The 21,546-nt window shown below is 41.8% G+C and overlaps 1 protein-coding gene across 2 annotated transcripts in view; it reads right to left on the bottom strand.

Moving 5' to 3' along the window:
* The window catches only part of pacsin1b (protein kinase C and casein kinase substrate in neurons 1b), an 88,674-nt gene extending 67,413 nt beyond the window's left edge, over nt 1-21,261 (bottom strand). For both annotated transcript variants that reach the window (XM_060919319.1, XM_060919321.1), the window contains exon 1: nt 21,190-21,261. The gene's annotated coding sequence lies outside the window, so the exon portion shown is untranslated. The remainder of the gene's footprint in view (nt 1-21,189) is intronic.
* Nucleotides 21,262-21,546: the final 285 nt, after the last annotated feature.

Here is a 21,546-nt window from a genome sequence, read left to right as displayed (position 1 = left end):
CCAGTGGACGGAGCTGTGCGAACGAGCTTTTGCTCGGGTAAAGGCAGTTTTGTGTGGGGGCTCACTGTTCCATTCTCCTGACTTTTCTCTCCCTTTTGTTTTACAGACCAATGCATCAGACAGGGGACTGGGGGCTGTTTCATCCCAGGTGGTGGAGGGGGAGGAGCGTCCAGTGCTGTACTTCAGCTGCAAGCTCTCCATGTGAAAGTCAAAGTACAGCACAACAGAGGTGTGTCTCACCATCAAGTGGGTGGTCCTCACTCTCCGCTACTACCTGTTAGGACGCCCATTCACCCTTTGTTCCAACCATGCCCTGCTCCAGTGGCTCCACCACATGAAGGATGCCAACGCGTAGATCACTCGTTGGTATCTGGCCCTTCAGCCCTTTAAATTCAAGGTGGTCCACAGGCCAGGGGCACAGATGGTGGTGGCAGATTACCTCTCCTGCCAAAGGGTCAGCTGCAGGCCAGACGGCTCTCCGGCCTGAGTTGGGCAGTGGTAATATGTGGCAGCGGGGGCGTGATCAAGTGTCGGCTGTGAACGGCAAAAAGGCAGGTTGAACCAGCAGGAAATGTGATGAGGTGCACCTGTGTCAAATTACTGGCTGTCTATTAACCTGTTTCTCCATGTGTCTTTCAGACCGTCAGGAACGAGAGAGAGAGAGAGCAGCATCACCCCATGGGTGTGCCTGTGTATGTGTTAAGCGGACACTGACGTGTATTAAATAAAATTAAAAAAAAAAAAAAGAACTCGCCTGTTCTGAAGTCTGTTTCCAGTTCCTCTGTTTCCCCATAAGTTCAAGAGTTACTACAATCACATAAATTAATGTTTTACCTCATGAATTTTATTGGTTTTTCAAAATAAGCACTTTTCAAATTTGATTTTTGCAACACTTTTTTTTTTTTTTTTTAAATTGGGACAGTAAAGCACTTACCACTTTGTAATGTTGCCATTCCTACTCACAACAATTAAAAGATATTTAGGGACTGAAGACACCAAATGAAGTTTTTCCAGGTATTATTTTGTCCCATTCTTCCTGCAAACAGGTCTGGAGGTGTGCAATAGTATTGGGTTCATCATATTTTCATTAAAAAAAAAAAAAAATAAAAATTTATATATATATCACCCCTGCCCTTTACACACAAAAACTCCTCCAGATTTTCGTTAGTTATCGACTGTCCATCGCTACTGACGATGACCGCTTCGTTAGGATACGCAAAAGGGCTGCAAGGCCTGCACCAGAGCGACAGAGCCATCCACAGCAGTGGCACAAATGTCACCAAGCCGAGCCGCCATGGAATGCCTCACTTCGTGAGCTCTCGTATTCTCTCTTACTGAAGCATCTTGCACAGTTAGGGAAGACAAACGATACTGTGCCCCCCCCCAATGTGTTGTCTCTTTGAACCTTCAGACCTGTTGCCAAGTGGAACACAAAAGTGCCACAGATCTGAAAAGGTATGGACATTGCCCTGCAGTGACAACTGACTTGCTGAGTGATGCCATCCGTTGGCCATTTGAGTGTCTCTTCCGCATGCCATTTGGTGGTGTGCCATTGGCACTGTTGGGTTCATCGGCCATATTGCAACGAAAAGCGCCCTGCTGCCAGTACCTTATTGGTGATGTACTAATTTAACCCATAGCTGGAACCCAGGCAGGTGCGACCACTCTGGGTCAGACCAGACCTGGGAGCAATGGTAATTTAGGGGTAACTCCACTTTCCCCAATACTCAAGTCCTCCCGGACCTGAGACTCACCACTGGTTGCAGTTTAAAGCCATACCCAGGATTACTCCAGATTCCTTTAATCATTTAATGACATTATGTCACATAACAGGTGAAATATCCAAATCCCTTCATATTTTTCTTTGAGGAAAAATTAAAATATTTAAAAACAATTTTCTCATACACTTGTTGACAAACTGGAGATCCTCAGCTCATCTTTGCTCCTTTCCTGGAAACTGATTTTGTAATAATCATGATTACATCCTTTTTAATGTGCTCCCATGGTTTGGAATTGGTGTAAATTTGAGGTGGATAAAGCTCTTGTACACAAGCCCAACTGCCAAAAAAAACTGACCAATAATAATGTCTCTAAACCATTTACTCTCCAACGATCAACCAGACAAGGGTGTCCGTTATTGCCTTTGCTATTTGTGTTGGCTATCGAGCCCTTGGCTATGGCCATTAGAGCTCATGAAGGCATCACAGATATAACTATTGGTGGTTATGAACATCACATAGCTTTGTATGCGGATGACAATTCTTTTCCTAACAAACTTAAGATCGTATCCCCCAATTAGTGAATTTAATTGAAATATTTGGAAATATATCAGGGTATAAAATAGTTCCAAATCGGCACTAATGTTTTTGAACGAAAATGAAAGACTGCAGCCTATTGTAAATACACCATTTGCAACCACAAAAGGTGGTTTTACATAATTAGGGGTTAAAATTAGTCCTGATGTGAAACAAATCATCTTTTGGCTGCTCCCGATTAGGGGTCGCCACAGCGGATCTTTCGTCTCCATTGCTCACTGTCTTCCGCATCCTTCTCTACCACACCTGCCACTTTCATGTCCTCTCGCACCACATCCATGTATCTCCTCTTTGGCCTTCCTCGTTTTCGTTTGCCTGGCAGCTCCATCCTCAACATTCTCATTCCAACATGCTCTGCATCTCTTCTCAGGATGTGCCCATACCATCTCAGTCTCATCTCTCTTAGCTTAATTCCCAAGCTCTCCACATGTGCTGTCCCTCTGATGTGCTTGTTCCTTATCCTGTCCAACCTCATCACTCCCATCGCAAACCTTAACATCCTCAACTCCACCACCTCCAACTTTGCCTCCTGTCTCTTCGTTAAGGGTACAGTCTCCAATCCATACATCACAGCTGGTCTCACTGTCTTGTACAGCTTACCTTTCACTTTTGCTGGGACTTTCCTAATCACAAATGACTCCCGAAATCCTTCTCCAACTGCTCCACCCTGCCTGCACTCTCTTACCTCACTATCGCAGCCCCCATTTTCCTACACAGTTGACCCCAGGTACTTGAATTCACCAACTTTCTTTACGTCTACTCCTTGCATCTTCACTACACTCTCATCCCCATTCTCATTGATGCACATGTACTCTGTTTTGCTACTGCTCACCTTCTTCCTTTTCATTCCAATGCATACCTCCATGTCTCCAAACCCAACCTCCTTTCTACTTTCACCACATATCACAATATCATCCGCAAACATCATGTTCCATGGTGACTCTTGCCTCACTTTGTCCGTCAAGCTATCCATCACTATGGCAAACAAGAAAGGACTCGAAGCAGATCCTTGATGGAGTCCCATCTTCACCTTGAACCATTCAGTTGTTCCAACTGCACACCTCACTGCCGTTTCACTGTTCTCATACATGTCTTGCACCACTCTAATATACCGTACTTCTCATTCACTCCACTCTCTCTCATACAATACCATAACTCATCTCTCGACACTCTATCGTATGCCTTCTCCAGGTCTACAAAAACACAATGTAGCTTTCTCTGGCCTTCTCTGTACTTCTCCATTAACATTCTTAAAGCAAAAATTGCATCCAACGTGCACTTCCTTGGCAAAAACCCGTACTGCTGTTCACAGATTGCTACCTCTCTTCTCAGTCTCGCCTCCAATACCCTTTCCCATAGCTTCATGGTGTGGCTCATCAATTTTATTCCTCTGTAATTACTGCAGCTCTGTACATCTCCCTTATTCTTGTATATTGGGACTAGCACACTTTCTCCATTCATTTAGCATTTTCTCATTCTCTAGGATCTTAATAGTTTCTTTAAATTATGATCCCTTGGTGGACAGTGAGGGAGATGCTAAACCAATGGACACAAATGCCAATATCTACGATTGGTCGTATAAACATAATTAAAATGCTAGTCTTACCAAAGTTTTTGTATCTTTTTCAGTCACTTCTGCTTCCTTTACCTGACACTTTCTTTCACAACATTAATGATTTGTTGAAACAGTTCATCTGGAATAATAAAAAGGCCAGACTACAACTAAGGCTATTATATTTATCATATGAAAGAGGGGGGGCTTCAGCTCCCGAGTCTAAAATTGTATTACTGGGCTGCCCAGCTAAGGTCAGCAATGTATTATTTTTCAGTAGCTCCCCTCCCAGCATGGGTGACTATAGAGCAGATATCAACATCAGGGCTTCCTCTCAAGCTTTATTTATATTCAACAAGTGTCAAAAGGCTAGTTAAGCAGACCAAGAATCCCTTTCTTCATAATACCATCTCAGGTGTGGTACTCCACACACCAACATGTTGGAGACACACCAGCATTATCCCAGTTTTCCCCTATATGGGACAACAACTGTTTTATACCAGGGAGAGCAGATGGTGGATTTAAGATGTGGTTTAACAAAGGTGTTGCGAAAATTTCAGATCTATATGCAGAGGGCAACTTAATGGTCATATCAGCTGTGTGAGAAATATGATATTCCAAGAAAACATTTCTTTAAATACTTTCAGCTGAAACATTTTATCTTATCCACACAAAACTTGTCTATACCTCCATCATCTAAGATTGAGGAATTGACTATCCCATATGAATAGGATAGGACAATTCTCATTGTTCTATGAGCTAATGTTAACTTATTCAAAAGAGTCATCTTCCAAAAAGCTGGAGGCATGGAGAATTGACAAAGGAGGATATTCATGAAGCTGATTAGGAAAGGGCTTGGTCTAAGGCTCAGACTCAGTCTATTAACACAAAATATAAGTTATTACAATATAAAATGGTTGATGCGTACCTATCTTACACCTAGTAGGTTAAATCACATATTCCCTAATGTCCCTGATATTTGTGTGACATGCAGAGCAGAAAAAGGTACATTAATTCATTGTTTATGGGAGTGTACAAGGATACAATGATTCTGGAAGAGTGTAACAGAATGTATAGGTGTTGTAGTTGGAAGGGAGGTTCCTTTGCGAGCTGTATATTCCCCGTATACTGGGAATATACCCTGAAGATTTTGTTGTGACCCAACAACAGTTGCTGCTTATCAACTTTGGACTTTTACAAGCCAGAAGGATAATCGCATTGTTATGGAAAAGTGTGGATACACCTTCTACTGGAATATGGACAAAGGAACTGATGGCCTGTCTAGTCTCTCCAGACCTAACATATATTGTAAAAAAGAAAGAAAAGAACTTTGCTCACTTGTGGAAGCCTTACATAGATTTTTTTTGGAAACTCATGATTTTGAAATGTGATTATTTTAAATTTTCTGTAATTTATGCACTGCTGTGATTTTTTTTTTCTCTTTTGCCAGATTGGGGGAGGGAGAATAATGTATTCATTTTATTTGTTAAAATGTTCACGTTTGAGCAACACAGTGGTGTAGTGGTTAGCGCTGTCGCCTCACAGCAAGAAGGTCCGGGTTCGAGCCCCGTGGCCGGCAAGGGCCTTTCTGTGTGGAGTTTGCATGTTCTCCCCGTGTCCGCGTGGGTTTCCTCCGGGTGCTCCGGTTTCCCCCACAGTCCAAAGACATGCAGGTTAGGTTAACTGGTGACTCTAAATTGACCGTAGGTGCGAATGGTTGTCTGTGTCTATGTGTCAGCCCTGTGATGACCTGGCGACTTGTCTAGGGTGTACCCCGCCTTTCGCCCATAGTCAGCTGGGATAGGCTCCAGCTTGCCTGCGACCCTGTAGAAGGATAAAGCGGCTAGAGATAATGAGATGAGATGTTCAAAGTCAATATGAAAAATCTCAATAATAAAAATGTATTTTAAAAAATCATGATTACAAATCACCTGTTGACATCAACCATTTCAAATCATTTAATTGTTTTATCTCAGTACTAGGGGCAGCACAGTGGTGTTGTGGTTAGCACTGTCGCCTCACAGCAAGAAGGTTCTGGGTTTGACTCCAGTGGTCGACGGGGGCCTTTCTTTGTGGAGTTTGCATGTTCTCCCCGAACAAGACCACCTTCTGGCGTATTATTGAACTGATATGTGGTGCAGTCAAACCTTCCTTGTGCGATAGCAGGTAAAATCATTTGTATTTCCATCAGCACGGTGGTGTAGTGGTTAGCACTGTTGCCTCACAGCAAGAAGGTTATGGGTTTGAGCCCAGTGGCTGACGAGGGCCTTTGTGTGGAGTTTGCATGTTCTCCCCATGTCTGCGTGGGTTTCTTCTGGGTGCTCCGGTTTCCCCCACAGTCCAAAGACATGCAGGTTAGGTTAATTGGTGGCTCTAAATTGACCATAGGTGTGAATGGTTGTTTGGTCTCCATGTGTCAGCCCTGCGATGATTTGGCAACTTGTCCAGGGTGTACTCTGCCTCTCACCCATAGTCAGCTGGGATAGGCTCTAGCTTGCCCACAACCCCGCACAGGATAAGTGGTTACGGATAATAGATGGACGGACCTCATTACTAGCTCTAAATTGCCCCCATCCCAAGTTTTTTGGAATGTATTGCAGGCCTGAAACCCAGATATACAACCCCTGGCAAAAAGTATGGAATCACCAGTCTTGGATGAGCACTCATTCAGACGTTTTATTCTGTAGAACAAACTGAGATCACAAACATGATACAATAATAAAGTCATTCCAAAGTGCAACTTCTTGGCCTTCAGAAACACTAAAATAAATGAAAATACATTGTGATAGTCAGCAAATGTTACTTTTATAGACCAAGCACAGGGGAAAAAATATGGAGTCACTCAATTCTGAGGAAAAAAAAAAAATATATGGAATCACTCAATTTTCAGGTAGAAAATAAGGACTCACCCAGTCAATTTCCTTTCCCTAAATTGACACCTGCCTCAGATTAGATCTGCTCGTTAGTCTGCAGTTAGAAACAGCGCAGTTATCACACCTTGGAGGGCTGCTGGACCAAGTGGATTGGCAAGAATCATCTCTCTTGTTGGAGCCATGTCTCGAAACAAAAGAGAGGATTGTCAAACTTCTTAAAGAACGTAACTCTTCACGCATGGTTGCCAAAGATGTGGGCTGTTCACAGTCAGCTGTATCTAAGATATGGACCAAGTACAAACAGCATGGGAAGGTTTTTAAAGCCAAGCGTACTGGTAGACCAAAGAAGACATCAAAGCGTCAAGACAAAAAACTTAAGGCCATATGTCTTGAAAACCGAAAAAGTACAACAAAACAAATGAAGCATAAATGGGAGGAAGCTGGAGTCAATGTACAAGTACGTGACCGAACCGTGAGAAATCGCCTAAAGGAAATGGGATTTTCATATAGGAAAGCTAAAAGAAAACCATCATTGACACCTAAACAGAAAAGAACAAGACTACAATGGGCTAAGGAGAAGCAATCATGGACTGTGGATGACTGGATGAAAGTTATCTTCAGTGATGAATCACAAATCTGCATTGGACAAGGTGATGATGCTGGAACTTTTGTTTGGTGCCGTTCCAGTGAGATTTATGAAGAGGACTGCCTGAAGAAAACATCCAAATTTCCACAATCCTTGATGATATGGGGCTGCATGTCAGGCAAAGGCACTGGGGAGATGGCTGTGGTTACTTCTTCAATAAATGCACAGGTTTACATTGACATTTTGGACAGTTTTCTTATCCCTTCAATTGAAAAGATGTTTGGGGATGATGAAATAATTTTCCAAGATGACAATGCATCGTGCCATAGAGCAAAAACTGTGAAAGCATTCTTTGATGAAAGACACATCCAGTCAATGTCATGGCCTGCAAATAGTCCAGATCTCAACCCAATAGAAAACTTGCGGTGGAAATAAAAAAAAAAATGGTCCACGACAAGGCTCCGGCCTGCAAAGCTGATCTGGCAACTGCAATCAAAGAGAGTTGGCACCAGATTGATGAAGAATACTGTTTGTCACTCATCAAGTCCATGCCCAAGAGACTGCAAGCCGTTATAAAAGCCAGAGGTGGTGCAACTAAGTACTAGTGATGTGTTTTGAATGTTCTTTTGTTTGTCTGTTTTTCATGATTCCATTTTTTTTCCTCAGAATTGAGTGATTCCATATTTTTTTTCCCTGTGCTTGGTCTATAAAAGTAACATTTACTGACTTCCACAATCCTTTTTCTTCATTTCTTTTAGTGTTTCTGAAGGCCAAGAAGGTGCACTTTGGAATGACTTTATTATTGTATCATGTTTGTGATCTGAGTTTGTTCTACAGAATAAAACGTGTGAATGAGTGCTCATTCAAGACTGGTGATTCCATACTTTTTGCCAGGGGTTGTATTAACAAATGAAATTAAATTGACCAGACAAAACATGAAATATCTTGGGTACATGCTGTCTGCAATACAAATGAAATACAAATCAAAGTAAATTTAGAAATCACTTTTTTTAACTTGCATTTTCCATAACTTTCCAACTTTTTTTTTTTTATTTGGGGTGGTTGTCCTTTTTGTTCACACATCAGCCTGCAATCTGCTCCACCTCTTCTCTGCATGCTGACTCCTCATTGTTTCTGATGTGGTTCAAAACTGTAGCATTGTCGGCAAATTTGATGTGACTTGAACTGTGCTTTTCAGGACATTTATGAGTCAGCAGCATGAACTACAGTGGACAGAGCATACAGCCATGAGGAACACGAGAGTTCAGTGTCATGATGCTGCATGTGATGTGGATTGACTGAGGACTCCCATTCAGAAAGTCCAGGCTCCAAATACACAGGGAGGCGTTTGAGGACCAGCAGACTCAACTCAAAAGCTCATCTTTGTGAGATTGTGCTGAATGCCGAACTGATATCAGGAAAGATCACTCACATAATTGCATAGTTTTGTTAAAATTAAAAGGTCAGGTGAAAATGGTGGATATGACATCACCTGTAAACCAATTGAGCAAATAAGCAAAGTGCAAAGGATTTTGTATCATTAAATGTTTGCTCTTTGCCTGCCTCATTAAAGCTGACAGAATATCACCACTTACTTCAACATCAAGATGATTTTGGTCACAAAACTGAGGGAGATGTTAAAGATGTCTGTAAGGACATCAAGGAGCAGACCAGCACATCGTCTGGGCATCCAGCCAGGTATATTTTTGGAACCAGCAACCTTTTTTGTTGCTTTCAGCAATAGACAGGATACTTAGAAATGTTGCTCTGTGTTTCAAGCCATGTGTAAAAGTTGTTTTGCACATATGAGAAGGAGGGTTCATCATCAGCAGCAGCAGCATATGGTGTTATTCTGTAGTCAGTGAAGGCCTGTCACATGTGCCATCTGTCTCTGGAGTTCATAAATTGTCCCTGGATTTTCCATGGGTAGTCGTCCTGAATTTTTAGAGAACGGTTTCTTTCACGTATACAGTATACCTCACTTATTTCAAATTATGTCTTCAATTATTTTGGCTTATTAGTAAATACAGTACCAGAGCTACTTTATCTTACATTCATGTGTTCTCTTGCATCTTGTATACTGTATATTTTTTTCCTTTTCACATCTGTAAATCATAGCTAAGCTATATCTATTGTTTAAATAGCAACACTGTTCTAAAAGTTACTTATTTAATGTAAATCACATGATCTCCTTAATGTTAGACACAGCATCTGAGATCTGTGAAGGTACATTTCCTTTTGATTTTAGAAAGTCTCACATGAACAGACTTCATAGCATCCAATTCATCCTTTGACGTGCAATATTTTAACAATACTATTCAGTATGGATTGCTTTACATTACTCCTTAGTATCATTTACCCTCTAGTTTTATTCGACAGGATAGTCCCATCTCACACTCCACACAACAGCTCTTGCAGCCCATAGCAAGTCAACAGATGAAAAACTACATGTAACACAATAATCGTCAATGGCAATCATGGAAAACATTCACAATTGACAGACAGATAATGTGGTTTCATAAGGACCAGGATTTGATAACAATGCCTGCAAAGAATCTCAGTGTATACATAAATGTCATGTAATACTCAGCAGCTATTTGATACAAATATGGGTTTATGAGACACACACACACAATGTTTAAATTGTATAGAATGTTTCATGGGTGTTCTTACTATATTGGTGGGAGATCACATGTTGAAATCCTGACAAGTCCTTCACAAAGGAGTTCAAAGGAGTAGAACTGACCCTGCTCTATGGCTTCTCTGTCAATCAACTAAACACTAGCAAATCATCGAAGTCTGTGAGAATATGTATGTGGAAGAAGACCGTTGGCACAATAATGTTCTATAGTGCTGTATGGTTAGCAGTTTGAAATTATGCAAAAGCTGGTTTCATGTGTCTCAGAAGCAGCACCTCACCCTGACCGGCTAGCTGTCATAGTAATCGGGAAGATATAACAGGGTATGAATGGTCAAAGAGTGCAAAATGGGGTTAAACAGAAAAATATAATTTTTTAAAAATCATTACAACAAACATTTGCAGTACTATAATGTGGTTCAGCTGGTTCTAGCCCACTCTAATCTGGGCATTAGCTCACTCTCAGTGAGGCCGGTATTCTATTAACTGGATCAGCTGTAGGGAGGGAAAGTGAAACACAGCAATCCTAGTGGTAACGTTCCTAAGCCGAGAGACATACTACTGAAAATCCCATAGACCCAATTTTTTAAAAAAAAATCCCACAAAGTTATGACGTGGAACTTGTACACCCCCAAAAAATGTGTTGTATATGTTGGGATTATCTACTAACTGTGAAAGTATCAGGTGAAATTTCACTGCCTTTTAAAAAGATCGAAATTGCACCTAACCTGTCAGAAATTGACTACAACCAAACTGTCTCATCAGAGTCGCTCATATTACGTCAGCAGTAGGCTTGATAAGTTTTGTTCTTCATACTAGCCCTTACGAGTGCTGACAGCTCTCCCTGTGAATAGCAGCAACTACATGCCCTGATCTGTAATGGTTATCCCCATGAGGGATGCATTTCTTATTGGTACAGAAATACTCCACCAACCACACTATACAAATCGGCATGTTGATGTAGGCTACTCGCCGGCCGCTACCTGCTACAGATTTGGAAAGGCTCCGGACTTGAGGTGACGTCACATACGCGACGTCGGGTCCATGTAGTCTTTGATCAGCTTATTAAAAAAAAAAAAATTCAAAACAATTCAAATCGGTGGAAAAAATAAAGTATGATCACCAGGATCGATAGAGCTGCCTGACACGCACAACATATGGAAGTCATTGTCTTAACTTTGAAGCGTAACCCGAAATGTAATTTTTTGAAAAGATATTCCCATTAATTTTGCCATAGAGGTTGGAACGCATCCAGTAGGGAGCAATGAGATTACTTTCCCTCCCTGTTCCTTATCAAGTGAATTAAATTCTCTGGGTGCAATATTAGGGAGGGGGTTGTTATTTTAAGAATTTTGACTTTTCCATGTTTTACCCCCCTAGAAATATGGAGATGGTCCATCTATGTGGGAAAATGTCAAATTTTATTAAATTGAACCTTGCTAACCCCCCTGTACATACCCTCTGAAAGTTTCCATTCTTACAATATGACAAAATACATTACAGTGCTGTTTGATCTTAGAATGCTGCTTTTTTTTAATGTGTTTTAAAAAGTTATCGATGAATGTGAACCTCTTCAGGTATGCCACTAGGTACGACTACAACATTTTCAGTGCAGATGATCATTATTTTAAGGTAATAAGCTTAGTGGCAAGTAACCTTACATTCAAGTAAATTAAACATATGGTAATTCTGCTCTTTTTCAGCAAGTTTTAAAGTTATTGATGAATGTCACACTTCAGTAATACCTCAAAATATGAACTATTTTTAAGCACAGAGGATCATTACTTAAGGTTACTAATTTAGTTTTAAGAACCAGTATGCACAAATGATTCATATCTGAATTATATCTCCCAATGTATTAAATAGTCATTATTTGTATTCTTGCAGGTAAATAATGGCTTCTGTTGCAACACGGTCAAAAGCTAAGAAGATACTAGGTGTAGTAGAGTACATAGAGCAGGCTGAGTTCCCGTCTGGGATGCTTCCAACAGGGAAGGACATCATTCAGAATATGCTCTATCTGCTGCGGCCAAAGCGTGCTGGTCAAGCACAGAGATCCAGGGATGCTGCTGCTCAGTTGCTGGCAGAACTTGTTCAAGAGCACTGGTTATTTTGTAACTTATACACCATCCACACCAGACATATAAAGAAGCATCTCTTGAAACTTTATGGAGAATGTGTTACTCTGATTCAAACCCGTAAACAAAGACAAAATGAGGGTTTCTAACAACTCTTTGTGAAAAATAAAAAATATTACTGTGATTTTTGAGGTTATATTTAAAGAGTTGGGCGGCACGGTGGTGTAGTGGTTAGCGCTGTCGCCTCACAGCAAGAAGGTCCGGGTTCGAGCCCCGTGGCCGGCGAGGGCCTTTCTGTGTGGAGTTTGCATGTTCTCCCCGTGTCCGCGTGGGTTTCCTCCGGGTGCTCCGGTTTCCCCCACAGTCCAAAAGACATGCAGGTTAGGTTAACTGGTGACTCTAAATTGACCGTAGGTGTGAATGTGAGTGTGAATGGTTGTCTGTGTCTATGTGTCAGCCCTGTGATGACCTGGCGACTTGTCCAGGGTGTACCCCGCCTCTCGCTCGTAGTCAGCTGGGATAGGCTCCAGCTTGCCTGCGACCCTGTAGAACAGGATAAAGCAGCTACAGATAATGAGATGAGATATTTAAGAGAGTTATTTCCGTTAAGGAATGCTTATATTAGTGAAAAAGGCAGTTTTTGACTATTTGGAGGGGTTATTAACTTCAGAGGATATGTACGGGGGGGGGGGGGGGGGGGGTTAGCATTTTTCAGTTGGCCAAATATTGTTATTTCCATACTTAGATCTCCTCCATATTTTGGAGGGGGTAGAAAAAACATTTTTTGGTCCAACCCCCAGCAATATACTGCCACTCCTCCACATTCACCTTGCAAAGTCTTGCCCTTGTGTTTACTTGTGTGCATTTATGAGCTTATTTTGTCATGCTTTTGATCAAACTTTCCATCTGCCAGTGAGATTACATTCTATTTACTGTTGAATTTTTGACCCTCTGCTTGCCTCACATTCTGGATTTATTAAATAAATTGTGATTGTATCCAGCTGACTGTCTCCTTGCAACACTATAATTCAAAGGTCTTTAATTTAATGAGGGTTATGAAGGCTTATATAACGAAAGGTTGCTGAATAAGTAATGCTCTGACCCAGAAAGTGATGTTTTTACTGCCAGGATTAGTACCTTATCTAATAATTGTTACATATTAGCCTTGTGAAATAAGGCCACTGACTGCTTACAAGGACCTGTTATCAAGAAGAAAAGGACAAGATATTTGCCAATTCTGTTTCATGATTTCTTTTAACGGAGGCAAAACTTAATGGCAAATAAAACAAAAAAAAAAAACCTCCTTTATACTGACATAATATTTATACAAGTGTTCACTTGTTCGTATTTGTACCTGTATACAGTGTACAGATTTTACTTTAAAAGAAAAACAACGTCCCTGGGCGCTGAAATCTCAGTCTCTCTGAGGTTCAGAGATCATGCTCCGAGTACAAATTACGTGAGTGAATCTGAGATTGTGACATCACCTACACACTATATGACTTACCAAGGCTGAGATCCAGCTGGATACATAGCTTAACTGTTGTAAACAATCCTGAAGATGCCCGAGGGTCAAGTGTTTGGCTTTACAGTGTTTTTTTTTTTTGGGGGGGGGGAGAATCAGAGCACTTGCCATAATCGGCAAACAGCATTTATTTTCAGGTTTTGTTTGACTTTTAAAAGAAAGATATCCAAATTTCTTTGGTCTAGCTCAAAAAAAAGTGTGTCAAAAAGTATGATGACATTCCCTTTGTGCCCTCTTATCTCAAAACAATGAGCTTGTAGCATGTCTCTAATGAAATCGTAATAATAGGAATGAGGCATGAAATAGACTGCTATGGGATTTGAAGGCCTGCATGGCACAAATATCTCCCCTAATTTTTGCCTAAATCCTTAAAGTTTTGCAAGTTTCATATAGCTGAAGTATAGTTTGTTTCCACAATATTATCAAGGCTCAAATATGCTAGTACCTGATATTGATACTGTATATTAAGAGTCAAGATGGCTACTCATGAATAAAATGAATGGTGTCAGGACTGGAGGCAACAGACATCTGTAAAAGCTGAAATAATTTATTCAAGCAAACTGTCAAGACAAATCGTGAGGCAGAAAGCAGAGTCAAAAAACAGGCAATGGTCAAGTGAGGCCCAAACAGTGCATCAGAGGCAATATCAAAAGGCAAAGTACAAAAAAAGTTAAAAAAAAATCAGAATCAGGAGAGCAATAAGAAAGGCTTGGTAAGGTCAGACAGAAGGAACTGTGTGTCTACTTGGTAAAGAGTAGGTGCAGGGAGTGCGCTTAAATTGTGTGCAATCAGGGGACTGTCAGCGATGAAGTGCAGGATGGGTGCTATAGCGTGCGTGCGCGTGCACACGAGCAGTGGGTAGCTATGCTACAGGACCCAGGGAGCAGTTGGGGGTTAGGTGCCTTGCTCAAGGGCACTTCAGCTATGATACAAAGGGAAGGGTAAGTGCTGTTCATTCACTCAACTTTTGCCGGTGGTGGGAATTGAATCAGTGACCCTTCAGGCCCCAAGGTTGTTTCTTTAACCTCCAGGCCATAGCTGCCACCATGGTTTGGTTGGGGTTCCTTTACCACAAATTACTTCATCAGTGCGGCATGGCATGGAGGCGATCAGATGAGCACTGCAGAGGTGCTATTGAAGCCCAGGTTGCTTTGATAGCAGCCTTCAGCTTGTCTGTATTTTTGAGTTGGGTGTTTCTCATCTTCCTCTTGACAATAGCCCATAGATTCTCTATGGGTTTCAGGTCAGGCAAGTTGGATGGCCAATCAAGCACAGTAATATCATGGTCAGCAAACCATTTGGTAGTAGTTTTGGCACTGTGGGCAGGTGCTAAGTCCCACTGGAAAAGGAAAATCGGCATCTCCATAAAGCTCATCAGCAGATGAAAGCACAAAGGGCTCTAAAATCTCCTGATAGACAGCTGCATTGAATTTGAACTTGATAAAACACAGTGGACCTACACCAGCAGCGAACATGGCACCCCAAATCACAGACTGTGGAAACTTCACATTTGACTTCAAACATCTTGGATTCTGTGCCTCTCCATTCTTCCTCCAGACTCTAGGACCTTGACTTCCAAATGAAATGCAAAATTTACTTTCATCTAAAAAAAAAAAAAAAAAAAAAAAAAAAAAAAGGACTTTGGACCACTGAGCAACAGTCCAATTCCTTCTCTCCTTAGCCCAGATAAGACTCTTCTGACTTTTGCTACGTTCACACTGCAAGGCTTAATGCTCAATTCCGATTTTTTTGTGAGGTCGTTCACATTAACAAATATACGCAACTTGTATGTGATCCTCAGTATGAACGAAAAGCGACCTAAAAGTGTTCCGCATGCGCATTGCAGGATACGACGACGACGTCACACGCAGTGAGCATGGCCAGTGTTTACGGAAGTAAAACCGCCCGGTTGCGGTATGATCCATCCAATCTAGCTTGAATAGCTGCATCCCCCCAAATGGAAATCAGCTCCCTAACCTCTGCGTCCTTCCATTGAGAAGATTCAGAACCTTCACAGCCCGAAGCGTCCCTCGCATTGATGTCATGCACAGGGGCGCAGATACGTTTTTTGAACTGGGGGGGGACAAAGCTGCCAGCAAACCAACCCCAACCCCGATATGCCTGTCAAATTTGTTGTGGGTTACCATAGCAACCAAGCTCGAGCTCACAACCTGTGCAGTCTGCGCAGCTCAACCAACCGAATATCAGTCTTTGTTTTATGTGAGTTGTTGCAACTATGTATATACTGCCGTGCACCTCAATAAACCGAATGGTAATTAGTCTTTTGATTTTTCCATGAGGTTTGCCTTATGCAAAGAAAGACAGCATAGACGTTTTTTCCTCCCTATAAGCGGGGGGGACCGAACGAGGTGAATTTAAATCTGGGTGGGACGAGTCCCACCCTCTATCTGCGCCCGTGATTATGCGCCATGTTGTTGTAACTTTTTTTGAGAGACCCGCCGCCTACTTCAGCGCAGAATAGTGACGTTTGTGGCTTGTTGATGACGTGCAAGTCAGATGAATGCGACCTGGCGATTCGGACTGAAGTCGCATATGAAAAGAGCGGATAGGAATCGGAATTAGGACCACATATCCAAACGGCCTGGGTCGGATTTGAAAAAAATCGGATCTGTGTCGTTCATATTGTCAATAAAAGATCGGATACAGGTCACATATGGGCGAAAAGATCGGATTTGAGTCACTTCAGCCTGCAGTGTGAACGTAGCCTTTGTCTCTGGTTCAGGAGTGGCTTGATATTAGGAATGCAACAGTTGTAGCCACTTTCCTGAAGATGTCTGTGCATGCTGGTTCTTGATGCACTGACCCCAGCCTCAGTCCACTCCTTGTAAAGCTCTCTCAAGTACCTGAATCGACTTTGAGTCCTCTCAAGGCTGTGGTCATCCCTGTTGCTTGTGCATCTTTTCCAGCCAGGCTTTTCAGCAGTGATCTTCTGTGGCTTATCCTTCTTGAAGAGGGCATCAATGATCATCTTCTGGATGACCGTCAAGTCAGCAGTCTTCCCCATGATTGTGGTTGTGTGTACTGAGCTAGACTAATGCCCCTTTTCCACCAAAGCAGTTCCAGGGCTGGCTCGGGGCCAGTGCTTAGTTTGGAACCGGGTTTTCTGTTTCCACTGACAAAGAACTGGCTCTGGGGCCAGAAAACCCGGTTCCAGGCTAGCACCAACTCTCTGTTGGGCCAGAGGAAAGAACTGTTTACATCAGCGGGGGGGGGGGGGGGGGGGGGGGGGGGGTGTTAAGACCGACAACAATAACAAGACCGCGAAAGGTCGCCATTTTTAAGCGACGAGAAGCAGCAGCTGTACAAACGCAAAGTCATCCATTATTATTGTTGTTGTTGCTGCTTCTTCCGCGTTGCTTTTGCTTCAATATTCGCGCCAGGGTTTATGCAAACGTAGCGACGTAACTGACGTGTCTTCTCTTAGCACCGCGAGCGATGGAAAAGCAAGCTGGTTCTCAGCTGGCTCACAAGTTGAACGAGTTGTGAACCAGCACCGGCTCCGAACCAGCCATGGAACTGATTTGGTGGAAAAGGGGTATGAGAGTTACACAGTATTTGTATGGTTTTATCCAAACTCAAAATGAAGTACTTTAATATTGAGATTTTTTTATTTTCCTGTTGTAAGCCATAATTATCAAAATTAAAATAGAAAAATGCTTGAAACATTTATTTTACATGTAATGAGTCTAGAATATATTACACTTTCACTTTCTTAAAATAGCTGATGGAAAATATTGAACTTTTTCCACAATATTCTAATTGTTTGAGATACACTAGTAGAGGTGAAAAGCACATTCTTGAGTTTGTTGTAATAATGTACATCAACAATACTTTAAAGCAACATGCAGATTTCCTCAGGAAGATTCTTAACATACAAGGATGAATGAAATGCAGTGCCAAACCATCATACTGTTATTCAATTACCATCTTCAGTTCTTAACATGGTTAGGAGACTGGTTGATGGCCTTTAATGGCATTAACTGTTTATCAGAAAAAAAAAGTTCAAAAATTAGGATATGAGAGCACATAAAGGAAAAAAAGGATCACGTCTCTCCTGAACTGAATCTTTCATCAGAAAACTAAGTACTCAAACTGATAAGCCTGAGAAAGGTCTGATATTACTGTACAATAACACCAAGATGTTAAATTATACATGATCAATTTTTGTAATTTCTCAGTTTAATAAAGCATACAGGTCATTACGAGACGCCATATACCGTGCTAGCTGGGACCACACAAGCAAACATTTAACTTATTTAAGGACATGAGACACTCGAACAGCAGATGGCTTTGTGCAACTGAAATAAATAAGCCACAGATGTCTAAAGACTGAGCAATTGTCTTAATTCCCATTAATTTGCTCCTGGTGACACTTCTACTCCCCACCCCAAGTGCTGTACATGAACAGTATCATGAGTCTCAGTATAATACAATTAAAGATGTCAAAAGCTACTTCTTTAATTGGTGCATTTTTGATTAAAGCACACAATGGCAAGACGTCAAGCCAGGTCAACGATATTTGTTCAGCACCATAGACACGTGTGATTTGTTACTAGAGGTGCCATTTTTATTGTTTGTTAGTATAATACTGACTTATTTATTCATCTTCAGTAACTGCTTTGTCTTGGTAGGGTCAGAAAAACTGAGCATAAGGTGGAAACACACTCTGGATGGGATACCAGTCTATCACAGGGCACCATGCACACTTACACATTCACACACTCCTTCATACCGAGAGGTAGTTTATCATAGACAATCCACCTCCTGGCCCGTTTTTGGGTGGTGGAAGGGATCTTAAAATCAGACAAGCAAAAAGAACATGCAAAACTTAACACAAACAGTTACTGGAGCTCAGGATGGGAACTTTGGAGCTGTGAGACAGCAATGCTACCTGCTGCACCATTATGTGGCCCCTTACTGAGATTTGCATTACTAATATTAGACAGGGTTATAAATGCAAAAGAGAAATGTAATGCGAGTGCCCTGTTAATATTTCACATTTGTGTTTCTGTGGAGGCTTTATAGATCACAGCATTGATGTGATTCATTTCTGTAGCAGCATAATCTAAAATTTGGTACTTTTTAAGCTTTGCACAGAGGCATGGCTGTGCACACACACTGTAGTTCCTGGTACCTGACTTTCTAATCGTCATACATTTGAAATCATGAGCGGCATGGTGGTGCAGTGGGTACCGCTGCCACCTCACAGCCCTGGACCTCAAAATCCTCTAGTTCAAACCTGAGCTTGGGTTACTCTCTGTGCTCTCCCCTTGTCCATATGGGGCTCCTCAGTTTCCTCCTACTGCCCAAAAACATACAGGTAGGCAGATTTATTATGCTAAAAGCCAACTTGAATGAAGGAATCTGTAATTCCAAATTACAACAACGCAGCAAAGCTCACTATAACATGTCCGGAGCTGTGCCCGTTTAAAAAAAAAAAAACACTTTTAAAAACAAAACAAAAACCCTGTAAGGAATCCATTCCTTTTATGGTTCATACTCGAAAATTGTAGCACTTCATTAGTACACAGGACACACCAAAAAGGGTCATTCATTAGTACACAGGAAACAACAAAAAGGGTCATTAAATTTATCAAATAAATCACCCATAACTGAAACAAATCGCTCTTTGCTCTTAATGACCAGCACATTAAGGTGGGGTTTATATTAGACCGTATCAGCGGATCATCAGATTAACGTTTTTAAAACGATTAGTGTGCACACAGCAACACCAATACACGATTCGCGTGCACACAGCAATACCAATACACGGATACGCTCGGCTCCGCAGGCATCCTGCGCTCCAAATCACTCCGCCCTGAACAGCGAGTGCCCTCTGGAGGGTGCGCACTCCGGCCCTGCGCAGCTCACAGAGCGCGCGAGTGTAGTGCACAAGCAGTGATTCGGGACTGAGCCGCTGTGTGTGTGATCCCAGCGCATATCACTTACCACTTGCAAGTGGAAGGATGGCAAGCCTAAAGACAATCATAACTACACAATGGGCAGTATTTGCATCAGTATTTGCAGTATTTTCATACTTTTATACTCTTTAATGAAAGGTGATGCAAGGCGGAAGTCCGCGCCGTTTTTCAGCAGTCGCGTCACATGACCAACGCCAGCGAATCAGGAAGGTGGATGTCACAGTGACGTTGTCCAATGACGACGCCAGCTAGAGCTCAGCACAGCGTATCCGCGTATTCTCAATGTTTACACAGCACCAGAGCTGACACGATCTGGATTGAATACGTGGACCCTGGCGGATTCCCGTTTCCCGGCGGTTTAATGTAAACGGACAGTGCATCCGCGAAGAAAACAAGACAGATACGATCTAATGTAAACTTGGCCTAAGAAGAAGAAGAAGCCTGTGTCACACGTATGCTCAAGCACAGACTTACGGTAAGCACACAGTGACATTTATCCTCTGCATTTAATTCATCTGAAGCAGTGAACACACACAAGTGAGTAATAAGCACGCGCACACACATACCCAGAGCAGTGGACAGCTATGCTATAGCGCCTGGGGAGCAGTTGGGGGCTAGGTGCCTTGGTCAAGGGTACTTCAGCCCAACTTCAGGCCATGGCTGCCCCATGTTAACCTGACCGTATGTCTTTGAACTGTGTGGGAAAACAGAGCACCCAGAGGAAACCCATGCAGACACAGGGCAAACATACAAACTCCACACAGAAAGGCTCCCGTCGGCTCAAACCAGAACCATTAATATGATTGCACCTTAAAAATTCAGCACACAAGGACATTCTGGAAGGGAAAAGGTCTCTAAAGGGCAGTTGAGATTGCTTTTAACATAATGTGCTTTTGTGAGCCTCCTCTGGGGCCACACACACACACACACACACACGTCTTTCAGTCCTTGTGAGGGCTTTGCACTTCCATAATTATTAACGAAGCTAATTAATACAATGCCTAATTCTAACCTTAACTTGAGTAACCAAAGGGAAATCTTCTGTTTTTTTTTTTTTTTTTATAAAAACTGCAGTTTTTGTTACCAAAAAAAAGGCATTTCCATCCTTGTGGGAACCTTTGGTCTCCACCATGATATAAAAACATGCACAGGGGCCCAAGCACACACACACAAAAACACACACTCTCTCTCTCTCTCTCTCTCTCTCACACACACACACACACACACACACAGAGAGAGAGACTGTCGGTCTACCTTTCATGTCACTTACTCTAGTTCCTTCGCATTGCGACCACATGGTAGTAATAATATATTCTGAAACAGTCCCATTTGCATGTAACAGGTCAATGAAAGTATATTTGTAATTTTATTTTCAATAGATTAATGAATGGACTAACGTGGCTGAACTCAGAGGCTTTTTGTTTAAAGCTCATTAATCATTTATGAGTGATCTCCTCTTACAGCAGCACGTATCCTGCAACTCCAGTCACATTTTGTGAAAAAGCATGAAGCCCTCTTACACAAAACAAACAAACACTTATTTATACACTGCCTATGTACACAAAGCAAAGAAAATAAGATAATAAGCCAAACCAGCAACACACTGGTATTAAAGCTCATGTCTTTCCATTTCTACATGCACTGCCTCATCATGATTAATAAAACTGCATTTCAACCTACCAGAGACAGAATGTAGAGACTCCGATTATTAAAATCCTTCTGCTTTGCTGTGGCTTTGAGAGACAAATGAACTGAAGAAGACTGGTGGGAATGCAGTGTGCTATCGCTGCAAGCGCAGGGGCTTATGGGGGACAACCAATCACGATACTGCGTCTGATACATATTCATGAACCTAATTAGCATGCAAATGAATTAAAAATACAGGAATCCAATCTATTATAATACTATAACCTACCCTGTCATACTCTGTATGAATGAATGTATTGAGCTACAGGAGCTTACTGATTATTATCACCACTTTTATCACACTTAACTCATTTTCTTTTCATCATATAGGCTACTCAACAGTTTTAAAGT

Source organism: Neoarius graeffei, chromosome 4 (assembly GCF_027579695.1).
Source record: "Neoarius graeffei isolate fNeoGra1 chromosome 4, fNeoGra1.pri, whole genome shotgun sequence".
Classification (NCBI taxonomy): Eukaryota; Metazoa; Chordata; class Actinopteri; order Siluriformes; family Ariidae; genus Neoarius; species Neoarius graeffei.
Note: the sequence above shows the minus strand (reverse complement) of the source record. Positions and strands in the feature narration are given on the sequence as shown.